This window comes from Ciconia boyciana, chromosome 7 (assembly GCF_034638445.1).
Source record: "Ciconia boyciana chromosome 7, ASM3463844v1, whole genome shotgun sequence".
In the NCBI taxonomy this organism is placed as follows: Eukaryota; Metazoa; Chordata; class Aves; order Ciconiiformes; family Ciconiidae; genus Ciconia; species Ciconia boyciana.
The window spans coordinates 17,792,832-17,806,186 of NC_132940.1; positions in this window are offsets into that span (position 1 = coordinate 17,792,832).

Below are 13,355 nucleotides of genomic sequence, written 5' to 3' on the forward strand. Positions count from 1 at the left end.
CAATTCAGAGTTCTCCTCTTAATTGTTGAGCGTCCCTCCCATCACATCAGCTTTCTTTGACCTTAGTCCCACCATTAAGTGGAACCTTTCTGCTATAAAGCATTCTGTCCTGATCCTCTCTCATGTCCAAAGCTGCTGATTCTTCCAAAAGCTTGAGTCTTTATTGCTCCTTTTAAAGCCTTTCCTTAGTCCTTGCAGAATTTTCCACTCTCCACTTCTCCCCCACCCCCCAAATGGAGAAGCAGGAGGAATTAATTTTCTCAGCCCATTTGACTAGATGATCATCGAGGTTAATAATCTACCACTGTCCCTTGGCTGGCTGGCATGGGACATGGCTCTGTCAGTTCTTCAATGCAGCCTTTCTACGAGCCCAACGAGAAGCCATAAACTGGATACAGACACATGTATCCACCAGCCACCACAAGATCGCCCTTAGTCATGTTGTGCTGGCGAGGGAAATGGGTTCATTCCTTTCAGAAGCAGACTTCATCATTTGCATATGTCTCTTGTCTTTTATTTCCACAGTGCTACGCTGTCACTATGGGACTATTCTGGAAGCACAGAGGGAGCCTTCTCAGAAGCTTTGACTAATACAGGATAAGGCTGCTTACTCTATTGCAGGGAAGAGAAGAATAAAATAAAAAGGACGAATTACATGTGTTCTCCATACTCTGCATAAGCTGCCAAAAGCATGCTGGCCTGAGTACATTGATGCCTGGCTTTCTTCAAGAAAAGTGAATCAGGGACATATTCTCTAATTTGGGCAAAGTAGCTCTGTAGGCAGAGCACTGCACTTCTTGGTAAGGCTCACCTCTGTGTCCAATAAAAACAGGGGACCGGGAGAGTCATAAACTCTTTGGCAAATAAGTAAAAGGAAGACTATATTAAATGAAGTTTATACAAGAACAGGGAGGATGACCAAACAAGATCCATGTCGGTCACTTCTTAATTACTTTATCTGCTAAAGAGACAGGCAATATTTATGTAAATTACACAGTCTCCATGTAGCACAAAGAAGTTACTGTTCTTCCTCCCTCTCCCTCAATGAAATTTATGATTCTGCAATTTATTAAATCCTTCTCTCACATGTGGAAATAAAAAAAAAAAATAAATCTTTGAGACACCCCCAGAGGAGCACAAGAGGCAGCCAGCTGATGCAAACAGCATGCCAGGGTTTCATGCAGGAACTAGGAGAATTAAAAAGGGGAAGCAGATACTTTAGAAAAATTCCTGATAGTGTTGGTGTTCAGGTTAGGCTGCCCAGGGAAAGAACTAATGTGTTCTCGAGTCATTAGTGGGGATTTTCGGTGACTGTAGTGCCATTCATGAAGCCGTTACCCAGATCTGTAGTGTTAACAGCCAAGATCTCATGGCTTTCTGATTAGATTTAAGGGGAATGCTGTGGGGCCCTCATGTTTCATGCCTTGGAATTACAAACTGTGCAGTGACCATCTTAGTACTTAACATATAAATGCACTTAATATAAACAACAGCCCTGAAGAACTGCAAGCTTTATTATCTGCACATCGGAGTCTTTTTCAGTGTTTTAGGAAAAAAGCATGTAAATATGCAGACCCTGAGGTTTCCACAGAAACCTCTGGTTAAAAAAGAAATGACAACAGACTCACACTCAAGGGGAAAGGGCAGTATGGCTAAGTGCAAAAAACAGCTGGGGTATATGTAATGTTACAGTTATTTTTCAGTGCTTCCTCTAGGATGAACCAAAGACCTTGTTTTGCTGGATGCTGAATGCCCTAAAGTCCCATTACACATCTCAGGAAAGGACCTTAATGGTTTTATTGGGACCTATATCTGCACATATAACATGGCCTTTGAAGATGAAAGGATTTTTTTTCTCTGCTTCCATTTGTTGCCTCTTGGTTGACATGTTCCTATATGGACACTCAATCCCCAGATATCTGTTGCCTAATCAGGGACATCAATAACATCCTCAATGGGAAAACTCTGGAACATCTATGAAAGTCAGAAGTGTGAGGAATAGATCTCAGATGATGCAGATGCGGTCATTGCTGTATGATCAGATAAGCAACATTGCAAGTTCATTTTTGTATGCTAAATAAAATAAAAATGTCAATATTTACACATAACCTTCAAGGCTCTTACATTTGCAGGTCTTTAGTATTCAGTGCAGACCACATTTTCTTTAGTCCGTTACCAACAGCTTGGAAATTTAGTTAGAGGATGCAACCCAAATGTTCCTCCAAATGTTGTTTCCAAATGGTCATCTTGAAAAATGCTGTTTAAAAGGATGAAACCTTTATGTGAAGATATAAGAGCCCATGCATAGAGCAATATAAACTGCAGGGAAATCATCTGAAGATTAAAACCACTAATGATAAAGATATTACTGTTAGGCATAGTTTAATTTGTTGGTAACTAAATCACCAGAGGCTTTTTACAGGCTGCTTGGAACCTGACTATTGTGTACTGCACATTCAACCTCTAAGTGTACAGTGACACAAACAAATAAAAGCGATCATAACAGTTGAAATGTAGTTAGAGACACAATTGAGAACATCTGTATTGTAAGCAGAAATAAATTAGAAATACTGAAGTGTTTTGTAGCTGTGAAACTGAGGGATAAAAAAATAACCTACAGCACCTGGATTAAGCAGTTATAAATAATGTATAAAGGAAAAATCTCATTACCCCCTGTGTAAACTCCCCCTCAATGAAATATATTTTATGAATGTTGCATCACAGTAATAAATGCAGCATTTGTTTTCCCCATAAACTTTCCATTTCATGACTATAAGATAGTTTGGATTTGGAAATAATGGCCAACGAATGTACTGTTTGCAGGATTAGTTTCCCTCAACAAGCAGCTTTGAACTGACCTTCAGTTTTTTGGGCTAAAGAGCAGAGACTTACACAGGCTTAGCAGAACTCATCTTTGTGCCTACAAAGCTGTGGCAGTGTTGTACTCTACTTGCAACAGAACAATACTATATAAACAAATCCAATAGCACCACCAGAGAGTATTTAGACTCTGAGCCTTGAATCTTATAATTGCCTGATATCATGGAAGATTTTATGAGATTATACTCGATAAAGACTATATACGAATGTGGAAAGTTTTCCCTTTGTAAAGAGCCAGGTCTTACAGCAGAATGCTGCGCACTGCAGGATACACAGTTTCTATTTACCTTAAAAAGAGCAAGTGCTGTAGAAAAAAATAGAATGCTTCCTTTCAAGTTTCCAGTTTTTCTTTGCAAATATTCACAGTTTTGTGTAAAGATGCCAGGACTGATTCCTCTCTTGTGTTAGCTTTACAACTAAGTCAGCTTTGCTGAAGTACTCAACAGATTAATTCTAGATTTAGGCAGTGTGCTACTGTCAAATTGCACCATTGGCTTTTCTGTTGAAGATGCCTTGATTTCCCACATATGAAAAGGGTTCAGCTTCCTGATGATCCAGGGAAGCAATCACTGATCCCCTTGGGAGATTCTCTGAATGATCTGTACACCCAATACGCAATCACCAAGCCACAGCATGGTGAAACAGGGGTGAGAATGGGGATCGGAGGCTACAAAGGAAGTCAGCATCTAGACTCAAATTGGAACCTAACAGATTATAAATTAAAAGGATAAGAACTTCCCACTGGCTGAGAGAGATAAAATGTCACAAACATAAAAACATTATAAAGTTAGGTTCGAGTCTGGAGTGCTTTCCCTTTATGATTAATGATTGGGCTCAGACAGGATGGGAAAGGCAAAGCAAAGTTCCTCTTGAACTAGCTTAAAAATGCCACAGCTGAAGAAAAAACTATAGGAACATCAATTTAAAAAAATAACAAAACAAAAAACCCTGTACTAAAATGTAAAGGTCAGGAAAGATTTGGGTGTTTTTAAATGCTGTCTTGAAGAAATTTCATAAAGGTTAAGATGTCATGTAGTTTCAGAGTTATGGGCACTGGAGGGGGGTCCTGAGTGCCAGCTATTCCTCGGGCCACTTGGTGACTGTGAGCTGCAATGACAGTGGACAGCGGGAGGCTGGCGGATCAGAAGCTATCACTGTGCCATTGGGGAAAACCCGTGTCTTGCTCCCCAAAGAATGAAGAGCTGTGCAAATATTTCAGTATCTGAGATTCAGGCAGTGGATAAAATACAAAAACATGCCTTAAATAACATACAAGGGTCTAATTTAAATTGCTCAGAGGAAACACATTCAGCGTTCAGGCTTTTCAGCTCAGTCCACTGTGCCCGGGAGGAGCAGGAGGCGTGGTAGGGATGTTACTCAGAGCCCGAGGAGCTCCTGATGGCAGCCTCCCATGTGCAGTGCAATGACTCTGAGCAACACGTGGATCCCTCATGGTTTGAGATCCCTGAGGGCACACGGTCAGGCAGGGCAGAACAGGAGCTGTTACAATTCTTTTTCCAGGTCTCACAGATGAGAGCAGGAAAGCCAACATGACTGTGGAAGAGTTTGGAGGGCGAGTTTTCCCTTGCCTGCACTCTGCTATGCCCACTTGGCCGTTGTTTGGCTAGCTCCCTCCTCCTGTGGGCTCCTGCACCCTGCTCCCATTTATGACTGACCTAGCCCTCCTCCCTTGCCTGTCTCGTTCTCTGGTTCCCCTTCTCTCCTCTGGTATTTAGTTCCCTCATACAGTATTGCTGTTTTGTATGGACTAGAGCCACTGAAAAAAATAGACTTTGTGGCTTGATTTCTCTTCCCCACTCTCATCTTTGTGACTTTCAGACTTAAGTCTGTATCCCTGGAGTAAGAGCTACCTTTCTCTGCTTCAAATATTCCCCCCCACCTTCCCTTCAGATCCTCCCTGGAAGTCCATTTTACCTTACTTTCCTCTTTTGGCATGCTGGCTAGCCTAGTGATCCTGCATATTCTTTCCGAACAACTTGGGGAGGGAAAGACCAGTGGTTTTCCCCCAGGGACTGCTACCCAAAGCTCCTACATGGGGACCGTGGACATAGGGAAAGCAGACGACCCACCACCGTCTCGGCAAATGAAATCTATTTCAACATGACATGAATTTCACTTGTAGACAAAAGGTGAACTAGGAAAAGGTGAACTATTTGCTTTGAATGACCAAACAAGTGGTACACAGAGACCATGAAATAACAGAGAGAGAAGAAAATATTAGAAAACCTATACCTGTTCTGGACAAATGTTACAAGGATGGTACAATTCCACAAATGTCAATTATTTCATGAACAGAAATAAAAGACTGCTGTTATCAAAATATGATCAAAACCCTTCTTCATTACAAATAGATGGTACTTTTCTAACTGGAGATGTAATGAATAAAATGATCTTAAGTTATGTTAGCCTTTAACCTCCTTTCCCTGCTTCTCCTTTTGCTTGTTTTCCTCCTTTCCTATATCCATCTGTTGCTTGCTGCAAGCTCCCTGTGACAGCTACCATGAGGCCTGATCCTCAGCCCTGTCTCTGGCAGCTTTGCACTGCTCAAGAGAAGAGCAGAAGAAAAAACAGGTCTGTTGCCTGAGGACTCCTTGGGTTGTGAGATCTTGCTCAAAAATCTCTTACCCCTGCAAAAGCAGTATAGCAAGGACAGGACAAGACACAGCTTCAGAAACCTGGACTGCCAACCCTAGGATTGGAAGAGGAGAAAAGTAGCCAAACTTTGTTTTCCCAGCCCTTCCTCAGTCAGACGCTATGTGTAGCAGGGTATGGCTACGGGTATGTGTAGCAGAGTATACTACAGGTCTGACCGCTTGCCTGTTTTACTCTCTGAAGAGTGTCATGCAAAATTACAGTGCTGGATAAATAGTTACTAAAATAAAAAATAATAATGCCACCGAAACTTCTCACAGTATTGTGTTTCTGTTTCCTTCGTTTACATAACTGCCTGGTTCCTCAAAAACATCCTCCAAAAGTTGCTATTTTTTTTCTGCCAGTCTAATATATACAATTATTTCTCTGAAAAGCTGAAATGCTCTGTTTTAGGTAGTAAAACAAGATGTTAGCCCAGTAAGTTTTAGAAACAGCAGCAATGCAATTAACTGTAACTATTCTTTATCGAAAATAAATGCATCTTTATCATTCTTGGAGAAAACTGAAAAATTGCATAGTTGAAATGATTTCTCACTCAGTGAACAAAGCCATTTTCTTTTGTGAGATGTCCACTGTGTACACCTGGGTGGTAAAAGACAGAAAACCCTGGCTCGTGCACAGGCAAAGCAGCTCACAGCACCACCTCCCCTTGTCCTCAGCCTCTAAGCACACACTGTGCATCCTCGGAGCCTCCTGGCCACTGGCTCACATAAGTCTAGTTTTATTTATAGTTTCTCTCAATAAAGAAAAGGTATTTGAACACATTTATCTTTCCCCCATCTCTCTTACTCTCACAGACACAGATGTATATGCATGCATATGTATGCACGCACATACAAAACATTCATCCCTACCTTATTCTTGAGTTTAGTGTCAAAATGATTTTGAAACACATTATTAGGGCATATTTTTCTATCTGAAACTGGCTAGGTTTTTCCCTAACAGCTGCACTCTAGATTTTAATTAAATAATACCAGTTGCGCCTTATTTAACTAAGCCAGCACATCTTCCTTATGTTCGGGTATATTAATTTCTTTTTTTTTTTTTTTAATGAATAGGTTTGTGTTTTGATCTGTAGCTGTCTATAGCTAAGAAAACCTTCAAGTCAGTGTAACATTACACAGGCATAGGCAGGGGCATTTTTTTTGCCAGGGCAAATCTTGGCCACATTTTTAGTTGGCTTAATTTAAGCCAATAAACTTGTCCCTGGAAAACAAATGCAGGGGTAGTCAAACTCCTTGTGCATTTGGCTCTCTGATTTGCTACTGCAAACCTACAGGCAACAAGCTGAAGGCCACCTTCCTATGCATGTTCCTCTTAGACCATAAAAAGCAATTAGCGTCTGGAGTCCCCACCTCTGTTGCTGGTGCTATTTAATCAGAGAGGGTTTTTAGGGAAGTTGAATATCTGCAGTGTTTGGGTATAGTGATAAATAAAAATTTTTAATGGATCCCCCACCCACTCAGAAGCTCAGCATCTGCAAAACACCCTATAAAGGAGCCAAAATAAAGCTGTATTATCATCATCTTTGCTATCTGTGAATGACACCTGGGAAAGGTCTTGTTCAACTGAAAGATAATAGGAGGCTGAGCAACTCCATCCTTCTGGTAGATATTATATTATTTGGTAGATCGTTTGTTTTTACTTCATGCCTTTTACCTGGGAAACATAGGTCTTGATACATTTGCCTCCTAAAAACTAGTGGTGAGCAATGAAAAAGCCTAGAGGGAGTAGGAGCAGGCCAACAAAATTGTTGTTTTAAGGGAAAAAGAACTCGCCTCAGCCTTAATCCATGAAGATCTTCTTGCTCCTTAAGAGGAGGGTCACACAGAGTTGCCGCGGACAGAGCAGCCTGCAGAGCTTTGGAACATGTCCCTGTGAGCTGCACCTCTTCCATATCACCTGTGTATCACGTTCCATCACCAATTGCCATCAAGCCAGATGACATCTACCTTATGAGCAGGAAATAGTACCTGTAAAATGAACTTAAGGGGGTACAGATCTAGAAAGCTGTGCAAGTCGATGGGACTAGCCCAGCTGTGCACTTGTGCGATTTATAACAAGAAAAGCAGGGAGCACTTTCTGTGAAACGTTATTACTGCCTTGTCCTTGGAGGTGGCAAATGACTTCTCTGCCATAATTATCATATACACCACTATAGGAATAAACAGAGCATGCAGAGTGTGCTATCCAGAACCTGCAGGGTGGAAACAGACCCCTTGTTGGGCTGGGTAGAGGCAGTGGAGAACAGAAGCTATTACATACCAACAGGTACCTACCATACCTAAGTCTGTAACTTTAAGACAGATAAAATGTATGTATTTGCATCCACAGGGAAGAATTCTGCCATTTTTGAAAGAGCTGTGAAGATTTTCTCAGCCATTGCACAATTTGTCTCCATGATACTATGCTTCCAGTGTCATGTACAGTACATCCTATCTGTCATCTAAGTCAATCTCAACGGCTGCTTGACATGGCCCTAATCAAGACAGATACAAACCCCAGTAACGAAGGTATTGCTGCCCCCAAAGCAAAGTTGACACAATTGGCTGGTATGTTTATTTAAATGGCTCATATCTATCCTGTTAGCACATTCCAAATCAAAGTCCACATTGTTTATTTTAAAGTGAATTTCGGTCTCCCGCTCTACTTTGTTTATGAATGTCTGTGTTTCTGACAGCTGACAAAGGGCATGCTGAAGATTTACAGTACCCACAGCTGGTTGTGTGGTGCCGTGGGACTTTCCCCACATAATTTTGCTCTGTGTGCCTCAGCCATAGAGAAAGCTCCCCATTGAGCAGCCCCAGTGAGAGCCGAGTCCCGAGGCGAGGACTGCTTGCCTTGCCCTGGTATTGTTTTTCCTTTCACTGTGGGGAATTTGCTCTATGTTAAAGCCTAGCAAAAGGGACCCTGGGAGAACCTGAAGTCCTTCCTCAGGTGGAGTACATGGGAACAGGGGCGGTACTGGCTTCAGTGAGCTTCACACCCAGCTCAACAGCATAGTTTCTATGCCCATTAACTCTGACATCAGGCAAAATGGTCACATGGCTTTAAGTGGGAGTAAAATTTGCTGTACCATATAGGCTCTGTTTATTTATACCAGAGCAATTCCACTGCCTTGTTACTGCTGTAACTTTGAAGAGAGTCAGTCTAAAGACTTCTGCTTTCACAAGTCCAAATCCTATCTCTTTTGGCAGGATGCTCTCTTGCACACCAACTGGAATGGAGCAAGGACAGATGGAACAGAGTCCCTGAACTGAAATACCGACAATCTTTGGCTCCAGATCAAAATTTTATCATTTTTGGCCATCTTCGGTCAATATGCTTCACAATTTCCCAGTAGTGGCATGACATGGGGATCTATGTTGTTCAACAACTTTACATTTTTCCTTTATCATTAGAAACTTGGTGTTCAAAACCCTTGTGAGATGGCTAAGGCAGCATCATATTCTTTTCCAACTGCACACATGCCAAGAGGGAAAGCTACACATTTGCAATGCTTATACATCACGTCACATCACCTTTTAGTTTACAGAAATCCTCACTAAGACTATCAACACCAGGGTGGAGAAATACATAAGTGAGCTACCTGCAGGTGAGAACTGCACAGGGAGAGTCCTGGAGTAATTCTTGACTATTCCCAAGCACCCATGGTTAAAATATGCTTGGGCATGTGTCATGTGCTTTAGTAACTTCCAGCTCATGGTAAATAAAATTCATGTTCTTTGTCTTTACTCTGCAAAATGTTAACTTATAGATTTAATAAACGGTAGCATCAGACAAAGAGACACTTGTTGCTTGGTTAGACATATGACCTGGCAAAAGGTAAGAAAAAAAAATAGGAAGACCCCCACAAAAAAGCCCTAAGGAGAATAAAAGAAATATGCCAAGAGAAAATATGACACACATACTTTATACATGTTTAATTTCTGTTGTTTTGGTTGGAAAACAGCTGCAGGTGTCCTCTAATTATATCACCATTTTCACAAATATCAACTGTCATATTTAATTTGTTACATTTACCATCCAGCCTCCTCAAACAGCACACTTCTTTCATTACGCATTTAGTGCCAGAGTTTCTAACATTCAAGCTAACTTTCAAGCTAGTCAATTAATGCATTATTTACAAGTGAAATGTTATTAAAAACAGATTCTTAATTTACTAATGATTTAGTAGACCCCAGGCAATATTCCAATTTGTTTTTATTGAAATTGGAAGAACACTTAGAACAAAGGGGAAAGTAAAGTCAAGGATATTTTGGCCTATTCATGTGTGCTGTACTTTCTGTGGTATTATGTCTACCCCTACATCTTCCCTCCCTTTTTTATATTGTATTTTTAATACATAACCTAACCAGTTGCAGCATGATTGAGGGGAAAGGTCTATGAAAAATGAAAAACAGCACAAACACTATTGTGAGTTTTGTTTTTAAAAAGCACCAGGCAGTCTGGAATGACTCAATACACATGTTCACCATACAATACAGCATATTTTGATTTACAGCACTGTTCTAGCAGCACAGCAGGTTAAGAAGGTTAGAAGTCAAGGGAAATTAAATGTTATTAGCATTCCACCATTGTTGTGCTGTACCAAAGTGAGTATGTAACTTCTCAAATGCATTTTTAAACTAAAATTTGTTTCTGAGGCTTTTAGCTTGTCAGAAACTTTTATGAGCACGTGTGTGCTTCTTTGTCCTTCCCATTTTTTGCTTCTTTTCCTCTCCTATCTGTGCCTGTTCAGGATGTTCATTAAAGACTAATCCCACTCCTGCCTTCTCTCTTTGCCAAACTGCCACTACCTACAACACTGTTGTCATTAAAATGTTGACATTCACTGTTTAGGGCCACTTAATACAGGAAATATCTGCAATTCAGTGGCAATACTAATCAGTCCCAAACACTAAGCATCAACATTTGAATGGTGACCATGATAGCTTCAAGATAGTTACTTCTTTGCGTTTGTTTTCATGTGGGAATAAATGAAACCAAAGCAGGAATTCAGGATCAGGTGTGTGTTTTACTCCCACAGGGTGGTTTACCAACCACAGATATGCCCAAACCACGCAGCTTCAGTTTGGCTTTAAGGGCAAGGTGGGGGATGCTTGGTTTGGGGTTCTGGCACTCACATGTATGTGAACACCAAGCTCAGACCCAGGTGTGGACATCTTCACTGGGAATTCTACATGTGGGTAAGGAGGCTGGGGCAGGGAATGTGTAATTTAGGCATCGTAGCTCCAGGGATCTTGGTGAGGCTAATGAGGAGGCAAATCGGTATTTTCAGAGAGCAGATAGTGCCCCAGGTCTGGTTGTTTCTACCCGCATAAAGCCTGCATCAGAAGAAACTTTGTATCTGTGGGCAAAATATTACCACACCTAGCTAAATGACAGCCAACCCCCATAGGTCTGCGCCGCTACTACCTCCCTTAAAGTGACAGGAGAGGCAAAGCTGAAGAAGCCTCTCTGTGCCTCAGACTGTCATTTGTAAAACAAGGATAACATTGCTGCTTTACCTTGCAAAGATAAATCAGTAAATATCTGGGACGGTCTCCTTTATGATGGCAACAGGACTCACACAAATCAGGCAGGTGGATCTGTACCTTTCCTCACTAACCCCTGGTATATTTGGAAGACCTCCTGTATCGTTGTTATCCCACAAGTGTGAAGTCCTTGTGGGATAACATCGTCACCTCTTAGGTTTGGGTGTGAAGTCAGATGCACCAGGCTGACCATGAAACGACCCTTTACTGACAGTGCCACAAGAGCTGCAATCCCTGGCCTGTCACCAAGCACGCCTGGTCCCTGTAAGCTGCTGGCTGCCCAACACAGCACCAGTTTCAATGTTCAGGGTGCCAGGTTGGCTGTGCATGGCCCTCCTGCGTGCCTTGTGGCCAAGCCTTCTGCTGTCTTGGCCCCTGACCACCTGAGGTTCATTCCCTGGTGGGGAACTCCCTGGTGGGTCCTGCAAAGCTACAGCCATTATCAGAGCTTTGACCCTTGTCTATCTCACCAAAAGCTGCTAACAGCCAGTGCTGACCTGATCCACCTCCAGTGGCTGGTTCAGAGCAGGGAGAAGAGCCTCCTGCCAGCATGAACCCAGCTGGCTTAGCTTAGGTGGAGGAGGTAGGGGCTCTGGATTTACAAGTCCCTGCTCTCACTTCTGCTGATGAGCTGTTGTGCTGGATCATTGCAAAAGAAGCCATCAGAAAGTTTCAGACTTTGCAAACTAATGCTGTGTTTATTCAACTTTCCAATCATTCCTCTCTACTATCTGTGTTTCACATACCATGAAACTGCACTACACTGTGCAATTGAATTAGTTGTACAGTGACTCAAAGGCATTAAACAATGACTTTGATATTTTAAGTACTGTCTAGGAGGGATTTTTAATTCCTTCTTCATAATGAAACAAGCAACACAAGAAAAAAACCCACAGTTACACAACCCTGAAACATTGATTTTCTTTTCCATCCTGGGCAGACCCCTCTGACACAGCAGAACAAAAAATATCCTTAAAGCCTTCAGCTTGTTTAGTAGCAGAATAAAAATAAAACAAGCATTGATGCAAAATTTTAATGCCACCCAGTAACACAAGAAGTAAGTCCCTGTTCTTATTCCACTTTCTAAGTCCACAGCATGTACTAGGTAGGCAAATCCTATGGGAACTTTCCAGATGCTGTTGAGTCTACGGGTAGAGATGTCCATCCTCCTCCAGCTGCAGCTACATCTCCTGAAATGGCCACTGCCCATTGCCACTGCCAGATATGGAGGCATATGTTCAGGATAAACCAATTCATTGTGATTGAGACAGGTTAGGGAGTGCCCACACAAACAGCTTAGCTGGCAGCGTGGAAGGAGATGCTGACTTTTGGCAAAGGAGTGGTGACAAGCTGCTGGAAGGAAGATAGCCCCGCTTCTGGCACATCTACAGCCAGAAGAGGATATGCACTGAGCCTGAAGCCCCCGCTAGCTCCCCTGGAAAGCCAGGGAGAGGGAAAAGAGGAGATAGCTGTGCTTGTGCTCACTTGGTCAGCAAGATCACCAGGGTGGTGCTGAAGCAAACAGCTGCTGTGTGGACCATGGGACTGAGGCAGGCCCCAAAATGCCACCCTCACCTCATAGACAGCAAGGGGATCAGCAGTCACTATGGCCCAAACCTCACCGAAGGAGAGCCAGTTCTGCCATTGACAAAAGACTCTCCAGACAGGTTCTTGCTAGAGACTGTGCTGGAAGCGGGGGCGGAAAGGGGGAAAAATGAGTGAAGAAATGCTGTGAAACTATTGGCATTAGTTGCTAACAGCACAGGGCCAGGCACCTACGTGATGACTCGCATCTGACAATAAATACATGAATAGTTGTTGAAATCTTGTTTGACTTTCACAAAGGGGTTTAAGCAAACATTTGTTTGTTCATTAGTCTTGAGCAACACTTTTATGGCAGGAGATGCATTAAACCTTAACGTATATCTGCAAGCGAGATATTTGGTTGTTTTACAAATTAAGGCACAAAGTGATGCACACTGTTTACACAGAATGGCCTTGAAATACCTGTAATGGAGTGAGATACAGTTATTAGACACTGGCACTGTGAATCTTCATTTTCTCGAAGGTTAGTTGGGATGCCATGTCTCTGAAGATAAAGCCTCAAAGGGCCCGGTTCTGCTGCTGCTTGTGTGCCTGCATCAACTTTCAGATTCCCTGGCTAGTTTTAAAAAGCAGATGAATGAAATCTGCTTCATGAATTAAATTAGAATGGTGTATGGGAAAGTCATTCCCTGTTACAGCTGATGCTGTAGACTGCGTACC